Genomic DNA, 16,593 nt, shown 5'->3' on the forward strand with positions numbered 1-16,593 from the left:
TTTCAGACACATACCAATTGGCGATGTGCTCACTGCTTCAGTGCACTCTGATGCCGAAACTTTGACCAGTTAACGCAAACTGTGTTGTGCACCGTGTATAGCTTGACAGAGTGAAAAACTATTGTTGCGCAGCGCAAGCACACTGAAAAGAATGGTTTCAGAGCTGTCACACTGTGTCTGAAAAGGCTGTTAATGGATGTATCTAAGCACTTGAACCTTGCCGCTGCTCCTCTCCCAACAGAGTAGACAGGGAAGTGTGAGGAGGACAGATTGTCATTGAAACAACTCACCCATCCAGCACCACACCACACTGTTCTGGCAATATTACATAAAGGGCACAGCACCTCCTGAATTGGCACTGAACACTGTCATTAGGGACAAATCTTGAAGCGCAAGATCAATAATAATTGATGCAATTCCTCGTGATGCTGGGCTGCAAAGCCTCCTCCTGGCTTCACCCCACTGCCTCCCTGATCTCCCTCCAAGTACTCTGTGTCTTTTGCATGTCTTTGTAATCTTGTCATAATGAATTAAACGAGTGGGAATATCAGCTCACCCATCTGAACAGTCACAGTTACACACGTGAAAAGTGACAGAAGCTTGAGAATCTAAAAGTTTCACATCTCAGCAAACATGGTTAAACAAATATGAGATTGATGTTCAATTGTCTGTGTTGGACAATTATAGGACAATATAATATAGACAATATAATTAGACCATGTCCCTCTGATCCGGACTTCATATAGGGGCTTTCACAAATTCTGATGAGGACATGTGGCCACATGATGGCAGCACGACAAGTTGCATACCTGACATATAAAGTTATGTGTTAGCAAACAGTTACCTATTTACATATTCCTTCACCTGATAAACTTAACTCCAACATTCACTTTTAGGTCTTGTTTTGTCTCCTAAATGTTGCTAAAGGTTCCCTTCACCAGCCACTCTCTAACTTGTAGTGTGCTGTTGCTTTATCACAGTACAGTACAGTTGGTTCTAGAGCCTTTTCACTGAAAGCAGCTGCTTGCTGCTGGATTGAACTTAAAGAGTAAAGTTGAACCAGTTGAAAAATTAAGAGATGGGTGATTGTTGCCTCAGGAGTCTTAAAAGTTCCATTCAAGGATTTTTATAAGTAAATATCAGCTGGTTTACAACCGAAAGTAAAGACATGATGCTGGCAGACATGTTTATTTCTGATGCAACAGAGCTAATCAAAGCTATTATAGCAATTATATCTGTCTTGAGTGACGCAGAGGAGGAAAGGTAAGCTTTCTTCATATTAAACATCACTGGATTAAAAGTGTATTAAATGAACTGACTAATGAGTGTGTGTATGTATGAGTGAAGACAGTCATGTATGACTCTCCACCATTCATGAGGAGAATAAAGAGTGGAGAGGACAGGAAGAGAATGGACAAGGGTGGGAAGATGAGACGGCCAATAGGCCACCAGGTCGTGATTATCTGGTCTGGAGTGGAGGATCTCACCAGAAGCAAGCCTGAGGCCTTGAGGGCAGACCTGCTTAATCTAACATCCAGCAGAGCCTGAGAGGTTTGCCACAGTCCTTCAGTCTTTCAGGAGTAGAGAAGCAGGAACAGAGAGGATGGGAAGAACACACATGGACAGATGGGAAAGGGAGACTGAGGGAGACGGGCTGGAGTAACCAGTGGCAATAAACAGGAAGAGTGAGGAAACAGAGACACGTCCCAGTAATGTCCCAATAGTACATTACTGTACTGAACTCCAGTAACTGGCCTTCTTTCTCACATTAGCCAATGTCAACATACCAAGAGAAAATCAAAATCACTCCCAACTCGCAGTGATCACAGGGATGCTGTAGGGATCTCTAGCTGGTTAACTTCAGCCACAAATCTACTTATGAAAAGATCATGACCTGTGTTTGTGTGATCCATCCATTCACAGTGTTGTGGGTTACAAAGTAACGCATTAGTGTACTCTAATTACTTTTTTCGTGTAATGTAACGTGTTGGTTTCGTGCGTTAAGTAATCAGTAACTTTGTTAGTTTTTAAAAAAAGTAATTTGTTGCTTTAAGAATTTCTCTGGATAAGGAAATGTGTGTATGTGTGTGAGTGTTTTTGAAGACAAGATGGCAGAGAGCACAGCTTTTGAGAGAAGTACATATTTTAAGAACAACATAAAGGTAAAATGCACCTTCTGCGTTGGTGAAAAGCTTCTGTCGACTTAAGCACACTTAAATGCACTTTCATAACTGCATTCGGGTTAAAAAAAAATTCAGGAGTTACCTAATCTTGTTTGGTGCTCATATATAGGCTACCTGGGCTGGGTAGGTATATATGAGTACCAAACAAGATTAGGAAACTCCAGAATTTTGATCAAATGTTCTGACTGATCAAAAAAGTGTCTTTCCTGTTATTGCTGTCCTGCAGAGTTAGTTTGGTTGGATGACTGACGTTATTCATTGTCAGAACTTCTCGGTGCATTTAAAGCAGGCTGTGTGTCTGTGTCAGTTAAGTTGAAGCATGTGCGAGGCGCTGCAAACGGCTTTTCATTTTTGGTAACACATGAGTACTTTTATTCATAGGTAACGCTGTAACGTAACTGATTACTTTTAATTGATCGTAACGTGGTAACCTAACTAACTACTTTCCAAAGTAACTATACCCAACACTGTCCATTCACCCACCCAAAAATCCCTCTTCTGACTTTGATAGCACATCAAACCATTAAGCTACATGAGTATGTACAAACATGATGCTCGAGGGGAACTCACAGCTTCATATTTCGAAGTGCAGGGCCACTGACCAAACAGAAGGATCTGACAAGTTGGAAGTGATAACAGGCGGCTGAGAGACTAATTTAACTCAATATTGCAAAATCAAGTTATCTGATGACACTTTCCACATGGAGCAGGTCTAGACTGCATGCTTTCTAACAATATTTACAAAGACTCAACAGTTCCCACCATAAGCAAGTACCTGGCGACAGAGGCAAGGAAAATCATTTACTGCATGAAAGTTAAGTTAAAACCTACTTTACACAGAGTTACAAAACAAAGACGCCAGTACGAAACAAAATAACAACTAAGATTAGAGAGCCCTTTAAATATGGAAAGATAGAATAATGGGAGGTTCACATCACTGCTAGTTCTTTTCATTTGATCTTTACTTTCGTCTGCTATCAGTGCTGTAAACTGCTGATTACCTCTCTGATGTTTCATGATTATAAGAATGGAGAAATCAATGCTGTTGATAGTTCACAGGTACTGGATGAATTAATGACAAAGATGATATAAATACCTGCAGCAATTTCTAATGCTTGTGCATAATGACACCTGTTGGAGAACTTTGCTGTTGTGACACAGTCAGTGAAGTAAATGATCCTTTTACACACCGTTCTCTGCAACTGGCTTCAAGGTAATAAATCCCTGTCCATATCTTACTTCTACTATTTTTGACATTTGCAGTTACTGCAGGACAAATAAAAAGTTAACTGGTCAAATTTACTGAGCAACAGAATATTCAGTATAATTTGTGGTTTTGTAGAATTGTCAGTGGGTTTGAATTAATTACAAACAGACACAGTAAGAAAGAGGCTAATGACCACAAATGTTGTGAGGAGCTTTCAGATGATATGGTGAAAATGACTGGCACAGAACCGACGAGCGTTTCAGCAGTCAGCGTGAACGCTGGTGCTATGCTGCATCGAGTGATCTGAAACAGAACCTGCTGATAAAAAGTTTATAACCTCTGTGTATCTCCAGGTGTCAAAGAGAGAATTTGTATGTGTATGTATGTGTGTGTGCGTGTGTGTGTCTGTGTTTATGTGTGTGTCCTACATATGAATGGGTTAGCCAAGGCTTTCCTGTGTGTATGAAAAAACCTCAACAAGACGGCGTGTGTTGCTAACTAACCACGCAGCTCAGCTGAGCTTACACTAACACTAACATTATGAATTAAACAAGGTCGTCATGAGATCCCGAGAAAACCCCTCCAGTGAACATTATTTTACACTCCAGATGTAAATAAAGCAGCCAGTGAAGATCTCAGATTTATTTAATAAATTATTTAGTAGCACTAAATTTGGACAGAATTTTGAGTGTTTGAATGACAATATTGCTTTTATTATTTTATTTATTTATATTATTGATATTGTTGTGTATGTTGTTGATATCATCACTCAGGTTGAGAAATTGTAATTTTATTTTAATTCTATTATGATATTAAAAGATATTTAAAAACGTGTTTGCTGTTTTTGCTTTTTTTACAATAAGACTGAAGTCATCTGTCATCAATATACTGGACCACTTTTGTTGTCTGTGCTATGTTCAGTACGGTTTTGATTTCCTTTTATGTAAAAAAACAAAACAAATCAAACCAACACTTCTTGTGCAAGTTGTAGAAGCACTTTGATTGGCTTTTTCCTACACCTGGTGGTCCCTGTTGAGTTAGCATTGTTTGTCCTGGTCTGAAGTAGGAATAAGATTCTTATCATCCAATCCTTGTAGCCTAAAGTGCCCCTGGAGCCTGTTAACCTCAACCACCCTCTGTCTAACCTGTTCTTATGTGTAGGAACGTTTTCACCACTGACCTTTTATGTTGTAAACAGCTGTTGGGTAGCATTCAAAATGTATTATACTGAATGTAATGTAATGAGCGAAATCGCAAGCTCTCTAAACAATCTCAATGAGATTTCTTGAGTCCAGCGGAAATTGTTTGTCCTGATGTTGGTGTTAGGGAAAAGGGTCCAAAGAGGGTTAATCCTCTGGGGTGCATGAATATCCACAAATCCGCAAATGTCATTTAACTTTGTTCTTGATTCTTTGTTGTAGAATACATTTTAGGCAAGTAGACATTTGGGCATTGGTTGTTTGGTTGGGGGGGGGGAGTCACAAAATCAGCAGGAGTCTTCCTCTGGAGTCCATAAATATCCAAATTATAAAGTAATCTGAGCAGAGCTTTGCTGCTCTGGAACAAAATGTTCCTTCTCTTCAGAGGACTCTGAAGAAAAATGTTCCCTTTTCTCTGTGTACTTTTGCACATGTTACCCTCCAGCTCATCTGCGGATCCCACTGTCTGACTGTCTTTTTCACACCTCTGCCTCGCACCAGGCTACATGGCTTCTACAGTAAGTAGGCCAGTGACTGATGCTAATCCAAGCTGTATTAATGAGGTAGGATCACTTTCTGCTCCAATTATTTACTACCGGGTTGGACCCAGCAAGATAATTCTTCGTCAAGTGGCACAGGGCCGAGTAACAAGATTAATGGAGGCTCTGCTTCCTCAGATGAATCACATATGGTTTGTATCAAGTAGTACTGCGGTGACAAGCAGACTGTGGAAAAGTTTGGACCGCAGCAAATGTTGTTTCACACTCACTGGGGTGAACTTTGCTTTTAGGGTTGAAACTGAACATATAAAACCACAAATGTAGACCGTTTTATATTTATTTTATTTATATAGCCCAAAATCACAAATTATAAATTTGCCTCAGACACATTTACAATTTTACAGCATAGGAAAACCATCAACCCTATGGAAGAGGAAAAATAGGAAAGAAGGAAGAAACCACAAGAGAAGCTACAGAGGAGGGATCAAAGATGGTCAAACATGACCGAGACAGAGATTACATTTGAAAATTACAATTTGGAGAAGGAATGAAAATATTTGGCAAATATTAAGAATATGGATCATTGAAGACATGGAAAAACTTTCAAGTGTTGCCAAACAATGGTAGGATCTGGGCCACAAAGCCTCCTCTGACTACATGTATTCAGTGTTTTGGAGGGCATCCTAGAGGCTAGAGAACAAACTTATGTTCATAAAGCTGTTCAAATCCCCCATTGAAGGATAATTTGTGTTTCTCTTCTCTTGATGAAGATGAAGCAAGAAAGTTTAGTCTTGACCTTATAAAGTATAGAAACATTTTGACTACATTTGATGGTCTTCATTAATTCCATCCACTGCAGACCATGAGATGAGATCATAGTGAGTAGATTTCTTCTCTTGGAATAAGATCCCATCAGTCGGTCTGTGACCGTCAGTCATCCAGGTCATGCTATGTCTTCAAAGCAACTGGACTTTTTAGTTTTAAAATAAGAATCAGAGTCACTGGCCAAGTATGTGTACATGTGCTTAATACTAAAATCAGTATTAGATCTATAAATATAGAATTTGTTGGTAGAGTGGATATTTACTGTTACAGCTCTGCACAGGGATTGTTTTTGACTCTATATGACTCTGTGATATCTGTGGCCTGTAGGAAGAAAATGTGTTGATGTTCTTTAGCACCTCCAAGAGGGGACATGGAACAGGTTGTGTCCAGGGTGTAACGGGTCTGCAGTGATGTTTCCTACCTGTTTCCTGACTCTGGACATGTATAAGTTCTGGATAATTTTCTCTGCAGTCTAGACTGTCCAGTGGAATCTGGTCCTGTCCTGTTTGGTGTCCAGTCCAAACTAGACAGTGATGAATGAGGAGAGAACAGACTGGATTATTGCAGAGTAGAACTGGATCAGAAGCTCCCGAGGCAGGTTTAGCTGGCACAGGAGGTACTTCCTCTGCAGGGCGTTTTGATGACTGTGTCTATGTTAGATGTCCACTTCAGGTACTGGTAGATCATGGAATTTAAGATGTGATCCCTGCTTGGTTTCCACAGTCTCACCTGCTGCCTGCTGTCTGTCAGGAAGTCTGTGATCCACTGACAGGTCATGGCTAGCATAGTTCTGAATGCAGTGCTTCCACAAACAGGATATTGCTTGTGTCCCTGGGGAGTCAAATTGTTGCAGGATGCAGTGCAGTCCAATCCACTGGCCCAAACTTTAGGTGGTCCAGTATGGTCCTTCAGGTGGACCAACACCAAAGGATTTCATGTCTACAGTCAGGCAGGTGGTGAAAAAGCTCTAAACACCCCACACAACCGGCCAACTAGTGGTGGAGATGGTACAGACCAAAACAGAGTTAAAACAGAATATTGGACTTACATTTAACAGAATGCTGAATAATGCTGCTGCATAAGTGCTGTGTAGAGGAGAGACTCAACAAGAACATAAAGCATATCCAGTTTCCTCAGACCTTTTAGATAACTGCTAAGATCTGGAAAAAAAATTCGGCAAGTGATGCCACAATAAATATGACCACTCTGAAGCTCCAAATAATCTGTTTGTGTTATTTCTGCATCTTTCTACATCGTAGTCACAAGGGGGAGACAGGAAGTGGTGAGGGAGAAGGAAATGTTGGACAGAATAGAACCAGGAATACTGCAGAGTACATGGCCTGCATCTCAACCAGTCGGCAACCAAGACAGGTAGTGCTGCATCTTTCTGAAATTTGAGTTATTATAAACTGGAATGATCTTTTAACAACTTTTAAGGGACCCCTGAGCAAGGCAGGCTTGCAACTGCCATTTATGGACATTGAGGAATTGTATTTTACTTGCTCACTTCCACTCTCAATGTCTGAATGACTGTGCGGGTGTAAAAGAGGAAGTTATTGAAAAAGCTCCCTCAGTCTTCTGTGAAATAAACCAAGTTCATGTAACAACTTGTATCCAACCACAAGAAGACACAATGTGCCTTGTGTGTGTGTGTGTGTGTGTGTGTGTGTGTGTGTGTGTGTGTGTGTGTGTGTGTGTGTGTGTGCGTGTGTGTGTGTGTGTGTATCATCAGCAGTTTATGGACTGTACTTTAGACAAAGTGTTGGGTAATTCACGGCCGGTTCATCACATGACAGAGTAGATTAATTGATACGATGCTGGGAAGCTGTAGAGCCAGCACCTGTCCCGTCACAGCTATACATCAGCATTAGGAAATCTGCCCCTCTGTGATCATTATTTATCTGCCCCGGCTAAGTGCCCCTGCGGCCCCCAGATTACAGCATGACGCTCAGGAGTGAGGAGAACATTTAACATGGCCTTAAAAGGCCTGGCCCAGACACTATGACACATACTGCTTAAATGGGAGAAATTATTCATATGTTTGCCAGGAGGGACAACTTCTCCGTGTAATGATGTGTGTAGAGAATGCTGTATATTCATTACTTTAAAGTGCTGTGCTGAAATAAGTGTTATTTTAAAGAAACAGCCCAATACAAAAATACATTTTCCATGTTTTTTCATCTCCTTCTCTCTTGGGGTGTGTTAGATAAATATCAGAAAATGACTAATTAGTACTTAAAAACCAAGTCCCTGTACTTTTGCTTTCTATAAAATGTTTTGATGACTGATCCTAGACTTGAGTGCACATAAACGGGTGCATAACACAAAAAACTGGGCCATCTGCAGACACTGTTTCAGTGGGTTATTTTCCCCTTTATATGTCCTTTCTTACATGTATGTCATGTATAAATAACTGAATCAACAATAAAACACATACATCAGTGGCGGTGTCATTCATCAGCTTCATCATGTTCAGTATGATTAAACATGTTAAGGAAGGAAGTATTGTGCTAGCAACTCCATTTATGATATCTTTTTACCCAAGCTTAACCATGTCAGTCACAGGATCTGATATTACTATAACTTTAATTAAGGCAAACTGACTACAACTACTACTAATTGTGTTATTATGTTATATGTTATAATTTGTAGCATTGAAGTATATTGTTTATGAAAATCTGAAATGATGTGGCTTGAATTCCGCTCTTTGAGATTTCCATTATGAACGTCCAGTTTGAAGTAAAAAGTTGTAACATTAAAAATCACAAATTGTACCACAATTAGTTTATCATTTTGTGATCTAAAAACTCAAGTTCACTCAAAGCATCAGTTCCTTATATTGGATTAGTGAAAATCAGAAAATGAAATGAGTGGATATCTTTGACATAATGAATCAGGAATGAATAAAATCATTCTTTCAAACTAAGTCACTAAATGCATTCAGAAATAAATATATAAATAATAACAATAAGACAACTTTTGAACTTTACATTTTTCGCAGGGTTATAACAATTTCAACATTATCTATTCAGTAAGGCTTGTGGTTCAGTTTCACATTCAGTTGCTTTTAAAATTAACCTTCATATTTTATACACAGACATATGTATCTTGTTTTAATGAACTGTAAATCTTAATGTGATAACAACCACTGATAACCTGATAACAGCCACTGCCTCATCTTTTTGACACACCCGAGTTCTGTCAAGTTGATACAGTTTACAGTTGTCCACTGACTAATCTAGCAGATATTTACTCTTTTTTAACTCCATTTTTGGTCTCCACCAACAACTGAGGGAAATATCTGCCTCAGCTGCTCAATGTTCTACATTCACCAGCTAGTGTCTGACTCTGTCTATCTGCTGTTTGGTATTGAACAGGTAGTGCAGATTCATTGGATAATTAACTGATTCATTGAATTATTGGTATTTAATAACTGAAAATGATGAGAGCTGTGAGACTGATGTAAAACATTAAACTTTGTGGGGAACTGCAGTTAGTGATTTTTATTACTAGTTTCACATTATAAAATACTGATACTGTTACTTTAAATATAATTTACCATAGTAATGTAATTCATAAATGGATAACAATTTATACTTTACAGTGCCTTTAAATCAAATGCATGTTTTTTTTTTTTTTAAATATATTATGTCCCTGTTGAAGAGGACAATATGTAAACAATCGCAGACAGTCAGTGTGACAGCAGGTCTGAGCTGTGTGTCACTGTGTATTACAGCGGTGCTTCTGCACAGCAGTAATTCACAATAAAGCACCACAGTGAGACAGTAGCAGGACTCAGCTGACGTTTGTGAGATATGAACCATCAGAGTAGACATACAGTATACCATGCGCACCATCCATCAAGATGAACCCGGCTTCACATCAAATACAAACCTTATATATTATATTACACACAAGTCTAATATTTGCCTCTGTATCATGAGCTGCCTGGATTTATTGTGGCAGGTTATTTTATCTAAGGACAGCTGATCTCACTATGGCATATACACAACACATAACATTGTTTCATACACTTTCACAAATTCACTCGAGTGACTTTCCAGCATAAGCACAATATTCTACTGTCAACCTTAGGATGAGCTGACCTTATCAACAACTCTCAATTCGCACCAACCAAAGCAAATTCACTTTATAACCCACAAGAAGTTGCTAAGCCGTGTAAAATGTAAGCAGAAACAAAATGTGAAAACACAAAGACATCTTATCAAATGTTGAAACTGAGAAATTTTATTGTGTTTGTAAAATGATATGTCCAATTTAAGTTTTATGGCAGCGACATGTATGAAAAAAGTTGGACAGGGTCACTGTGTTCATCAGCTCTTTTAACAGCACCATAAGCTTCTATGAACAGAGGAGTCTTTGCTGTAAGCTGAAAGTGGAATCTATTCCCATTCTTGCTTGATGTAGGATTTCAGCTGCTCAACAGTTCAACACCTCCTTTGTCATATGTTGGGACTCGGCCTCTCTGGGCGCTCTTTTTATACCCAATCATGTTACTAAGCTTTTGTCAGCTAACCTAAATAATTGTGAGATGTTCCACTAAGTTTTCTATTTTCAGAACTTTTAGCAACTTTTTTGGAAACAGAGTTGGAGATCTTCTCTACTCATCTACATGCTTACTTTCATTTACTTTAAGTTCCTGTGCTATTGTGCTACCTTGATTTGCATTGACAGTTTGGGGATTGGGGGCACTGCTGGGTCTTACACCACTGGGAAGTCACTTATTTCCTGTCACAGCTACATCCTTGTGATAATTCGACTGGCTTTATGAAGTGTCCCTCAAAGCAGGTAAGCTGTGAATACACACACACAGGCATACACACACCCACACACCAGAACACCTGAATAGACATACCACTATTCCACATTCCAGTGGCAGGCGGAATCTCTGCTTGCAGGGTCATGGCCTGGCTCTAGTCCAGTGCCACTGATAGAGTGTATAAAAGAAAGACTTGTTTTAATGAATGGCTTCTTTCTTGAGTATCTGCCCACAGAGTGAGGGCAACAAGCAGCTTGGCCTGCTCCATAGTCAGAACTGAGTTGGGGGCTTTTGTGGGGGTTTTGCCTCCAGAGCTAGCAGACTCCTATTGTTATTATTATTCTCCCCTCAGGAATCTTCAGTCCTTAAACAAGCCTAGGTATTGTGTTTTGAGAAATTGGAGTGGAGGGGGGAGTGATGTATGGATGTGTGTGTGTGTGGAGAACAGAAGGGGTGAGGAGGACAGGTGAGGAGGTAAAAATAACAGTGAGGTATTTCCCATCAAAGCCCCACTGGCAGCAGAGGGAAGTAATGCTGTCCTTTGTGCAGCATGTCCATCTTTCAGCAACATCCACTAATGAAGTGCTTTTACATGACAGGATGCAGTTCTAAACAGTTACCATGCTGGGAACACGTCCTGTTTATTCAATGCCTGCACATGTCTCCATCCCGCCCTTTCACACAGGTTTCATAAATATCTGCTTCTTGTTGAAAAGAAAATTAACACTAAAAATGTTTACAGGCTTGGTTACCCTATCTTAGCATAAAGCCTGGAAGAGTGGGTAAATATTGAGTCTAACTCTGTCCAAAGTAAAAACAATGCACCTATCAACCCCTCTGAGATCACTAATTAACACAATGGATTTTGTTTCTTAAATATGTACATCAACAGAAATGTGCGGAAGTATTTATGAACAAAAAACATTTATCCATTTGCCTGGTACTTCTACACAGCATCTCCAGATTCAGTGAGCAAGCACTGGTTTTGGTCTCTGTACAGACACAATGGTAACAATCATGTCAACCTCACTTTGACTTCAGAAACTCACTGGAAAGTCAGGCATTTCCATGAAGATTCTCAGTCATTCTCGGTTCTTGAAGGTTCTCGTAGGCAATTGGACTGGCTGGATTTCTTTAGAATCATTGTTTTTGTTGAGGTTGAATATTCAAGGCTAGATAACATTTAATCAATGTTGATAGTTCTTTGCCCTTTTAATGCTAAGAAGAGAAACATTGAATCAATGCTGATTCAGTGTTGTCTGCTATCTGGGAGTCCAGTTGCCTATAAGAATGTTCAGAAGGTTAGCTCAAGCTAACAATAAACTTGTTTTTTTACTACAAGAATAACACCAACTGATAACTTGGCAAGACAAAAGCAGTCTGCATAGTCCTTTCTTTCTTTAAATTCTGTGGAATTGGATAACAGCACAGACCTTGCCGCAAAAACTGAGTAAGAAAGATGATCTCAGGTTTAAAATAGTCAGATTTGTGGCAGACAGTACCAGTATTAACTTAAACAAGTGATAAGTCTATTTAAATTTCTCCAATACAAGGTTTTAGTATGGTGGTCATTATAACCTTCCAATGGTCTTACACATAGCAGTGATTTAAAAGTATGGAGAGTGTGCTCATCATCCCAGCATTTATGGAGGTGTCAGCAACCATAGCAACAGTGTCAGTGTGGAAGGTCTGAGCTGAGGGCTGCTGTTGATGTGGCTCTTCCTCACTGTTTATTGATTTTATGCAGATTTCATATAAAGTGATTTGACTGGGCTAATAATGAACTAGAGTTGATGGGAGTATTCATAGTCCAAGTTTAATGGGTAATCATTTTCCCCGTGGTCATGGGATTTCCAGAATGTTGGAAGTTTTTCAGGTCACTTTGCTTCATATGTTGATCTCATTCTGAGCCCGGTTTCCACTTGGCTAATAAACAAGGAGCAAAAAGCATTGTGTGTTCTGAGTTGACTGTAGTGTTCTGAACCTAATGAGTATGATGTGAAAGGTGAATGTTCCTCTGTTACAGCGTATATACTTTCTTGAACAAGTGTTAATTGTTTTTAACACTCTCACAGTGAAGAAAACCTGACTGGTGCTGCCAATTACTTCCCTAGTGTATGAATCTGTTGTATATTGAGGCATAACTGGTGCCATCTGTCATGTAATATCAGGTTCATCGGTCTGTTACTTGACCACCTCACTGGTGCAGAAGAACACGTAATCAAACATCTATAAAGAAAACATCAATCATTACAAAAAAATCAGGGTTCAGCAGGATTTACTGAGCATACATACAAGCAAGCAGCTGGAACTTAAAGCACATACTGGATTTATAGTTTAGCTGCTATTTCAAGAAACCATAAAGTTATGCATTTATGGAATGCATTTAAGCATGAAATACATTTTTGTCCAGACACCCTCAGGGTACAGCTACCACTCTAGGCTGACTCAGCCAAGGTGTCTACTGACTGCTGTTATTGGTGTTAAGGCTAGTCACTGCAAGCTGTTAGTGCTTCTACCTGTTTGCTTTTTACATTTTATGACATTTACACTTTACTTATTTATTTGATGTTTTTGGTTGATTCACTGCAATAGCCTCAGTTTGAAACTGAACAAATAACTACTGCACTTTATCACAGTGCTTTCAATTATATGTTTGTTTAACATGCATTCCTGAGAGAAGACAGTGTGAGTGTTCTAAAAATACTGAACAAAATGAAGAGACTTAATTAAATTGAGCCATGGACTCAGTGTCAAGGCACTGATTCCATAAACAAAGATTCCATTCTTCTAAGCATCTGCAAAACAACAGTTAGTCACTCATATATTTACAATGTACTTATAGTCTTAAGGGATGTTCGATGTGAAAGCCAGAGCAGTTATATCAACCTGTTACTTTAGGAGGGGGGGCTTAGGTGCATTAACATTTTTTGTGTTTTATGTATATAATCTGTTTTTGATGGAAAAGCAGCCAAGCGTTGGTTGGTAGAGTGTCATGAAACCATCCATGATACTCAGTACAGAACAGATTCAGAGCTTACTCATAAAAACATTGCTCTATAGTACTACTAGTGGTCAAAAACTCAACAGGGTACCTTTAACCCTTAACAGTGAACAGTTTGCAGTTATGATCAATGTCAATATTTTGTTGTTATGTTGGAAGGTCCAGTCCAGTGTGACAGATTTAGGTTGCTCTATTTACAGAATATAAATTGTGTCTTTCTCTTTGAGTATGATTTAAGATGACAGTGAGTAACATTCAGCCATTTTTCTAATTGAAAGAAAACCATTGTAGACTCCTGGCTGTAAAAACTGATGTCATTCCCAACCTATGGTAAAAGTTGTCCCTCTCATCCTCCCTTTCTTTATACACTGAATAGACCTTATAATATCCCTGCATGTCATCCCTGCATTGGTCTATCTTATACTAATAGACCAATTTATGCCCTGTTTCTCTTTGATGTTTGCTATTATACTCTCTGAGCAGTTTTACCACAGGAATAATTAAATTTTAATCTCTAACGGAAGCTAAAAGATCTTTGATTAATAAAACTCCTTAAATCCAGATAGTTGCTTTCCATGTAGGATGACACTGCTTCTCTCAGTATTGTTTCTAATCCCCTCAGGTTCTTCCAGTGCACGCTTGTAGGTGCTTGGTACAGTACAGCGGTATCTCTCTCATACACTGAGTGCTCTTATCACAGAAAGCCCTGTGGACCCAACAGCTGTCAACGCCCTGCACCTCCGTATCTGCGCTGCGCGGGATCATCTAAACACTGCCAGGAGACTGGTGGCTCCCTCATGCATTGGCTGTGTGCTGGATTTCTTCCCTGATTCATAATCATCTAACACTGCAGCAGACAGGGTTTGATATAAAGTTCAGACATCTGAACTTTATATCAAACCTTACTTGAATGACAAACTGCTGGCTACAACTGAGGATATCAGACATTTCCCCAGACATAATCATTCTAATGTTAAATTAATAAAAAGAATAATTTAAAAATCAATGTTTTTTGTTTGTTTGTTTTTACTCCTTTATGATACATATCACCACCTATACAATGACAAAAGGTTATTGGAAGTATTCTTAATGATATTTTAGAGTTCGTCATATTCTGGGTTCTTGGCCTCACTGATACAGAAAGCTTTCTGTTGGACAGACACTTGTTGCTAAAGTAGCTAATCGCTGTATCTGTCCTTATTGGGCAGTGGAACCAGGCTCAGCAGGCTCCCAGTGCACACTGCTAGACTAGGACAAGGAGTTTCCTGATGGAAACATAGCTCGGCTTGTTGCTAAAACAACCAAACCATTAACTGCTGTTAGCTCAGCTAACCTTGCAGCCAGTGCCAAAAACTGCAGTTCCTCAAATGTCCACAGAATAACAATAAGTCTGTAAGTCCCCATGTTCAAATGTCCAACTTCACAGCAGAAATACACGTTTACATTACATTTACATGTTTTGGTCTCTTTAGCTAAAGTTCCCGTTCATGACTGTACTGAGGGTGGTTTTTATAGAACTCACCTGTTCAAAGTATATTAAGGTTTTAAGTTATGCAGAATACATGTTACAGGTGGCTTGTTTAAGCTACCAGGTTTCATTCAGCTCACCTCAGTTCCACCCACGCTCCACCTCTTTGCCCATTGTTGGATTAGACAGGAGACAGATGAGGCAAGCTGCCAAGATGGTGAGAACCACAGGCACCACACTGAGCACAACAGCTTTTCAGAAACATGTGGGTGATGCCAGTCTCAGCAGCTCTGTCCTGCCGTGTTCAGTGAAAGCTCCCAGTCCAGGGAGAGTGCTATTGGCTCTGTAAATGCCAATCAGTGTCTGTTACAAGTCCCTCCCTAGCTGCCTGTTTTTACAGTAAACATGTAAATATGTGGAAGCAATAAGTACTTCATGCACATTACTATTAGTATTAAACTTGTATGTATTATCCATCAATGTCAAATAAAATCCTGCATGCTGTGTGTATACAGACATTTACCGTATATAACCACCCACTTATAGCTGCTGCTTTAATCCAATTCAAGACACTCTTGCTTCCCTACTGTGTTGTGAATGACTCCAAAGCATGCATCCCATCCGCTTAGTTCAACAAAATCAAGCCTGCATGGAATGATGAAATGATGAGCTGCACCATTGACACAGCAAAGCAGGAATTCTACACATCTTCTGCTGCAGACTAAAAACTCATCTGTCATCATTCATTTATTAATTGGTGCTCGGAGAAGTTGGCAAACTTCACCTTAAGTAAGCAGTCTGTCCAGCAACAGATCAACACCCATGTGTTATAAACAGTGACACGTAAGACTACTACTACATATTTAGCTCACCCAAAAAAGGGGCAGTATTATTTGCACATTGTCACTTAACTTCTGCTGCTCAACTGCAGGGAGTCAGTATCATTATGAATTCACTATCAGCCACTGAAGAGCTGCAGCTTTCACAATAAATCCTGGGTCACACACAGGTGAGATATATGATTATGCATCCACTCAATAACAATCACATCAGAGGGGATTCAGAAGTGAGTCTACCCAATGTCATCTGAAGATTGTTGGTATACTCTGCATACGTGCTGCACTACACCACTGCTTGTATCCACACGGTAAAATGTGCTTATTGTAAATCGCTTTGGATAAAAGGAACATAAATCTAATGTACTTTCAATGTATTTTTAGAGATCTTGTTCAGCTGTGCATGTAATGCAGTGTGTATGCAGCTGTGTACTCTGTCTATTTTTGTCTTTCCTGTAAATTGTTCTTGGAGCTGTGTTGAGAGCAACTTAAAACTGAGCTCACGTTCCTTGGATGTGTGCACGTACTCAGTCAAAAAAGCTGATTTAGTTTAGGGTTGCAAAGAGGCAGAAAGTCACCAGTAAATTTCTG

Source organism: Larimichthys crocea, chromosome V (assembly GCF_000972845.2).
Source record: "Larimichthys crocea isolate SSNF chromosome V, L_crocea_2.0, whole genome shotgun sequence".
Classification (NCBI taxonomy): Eukaryota; Metazoa; Chordata; class Actinopteri; family Sciaenidae; genus Larimichthys; species Larimichthys crocea.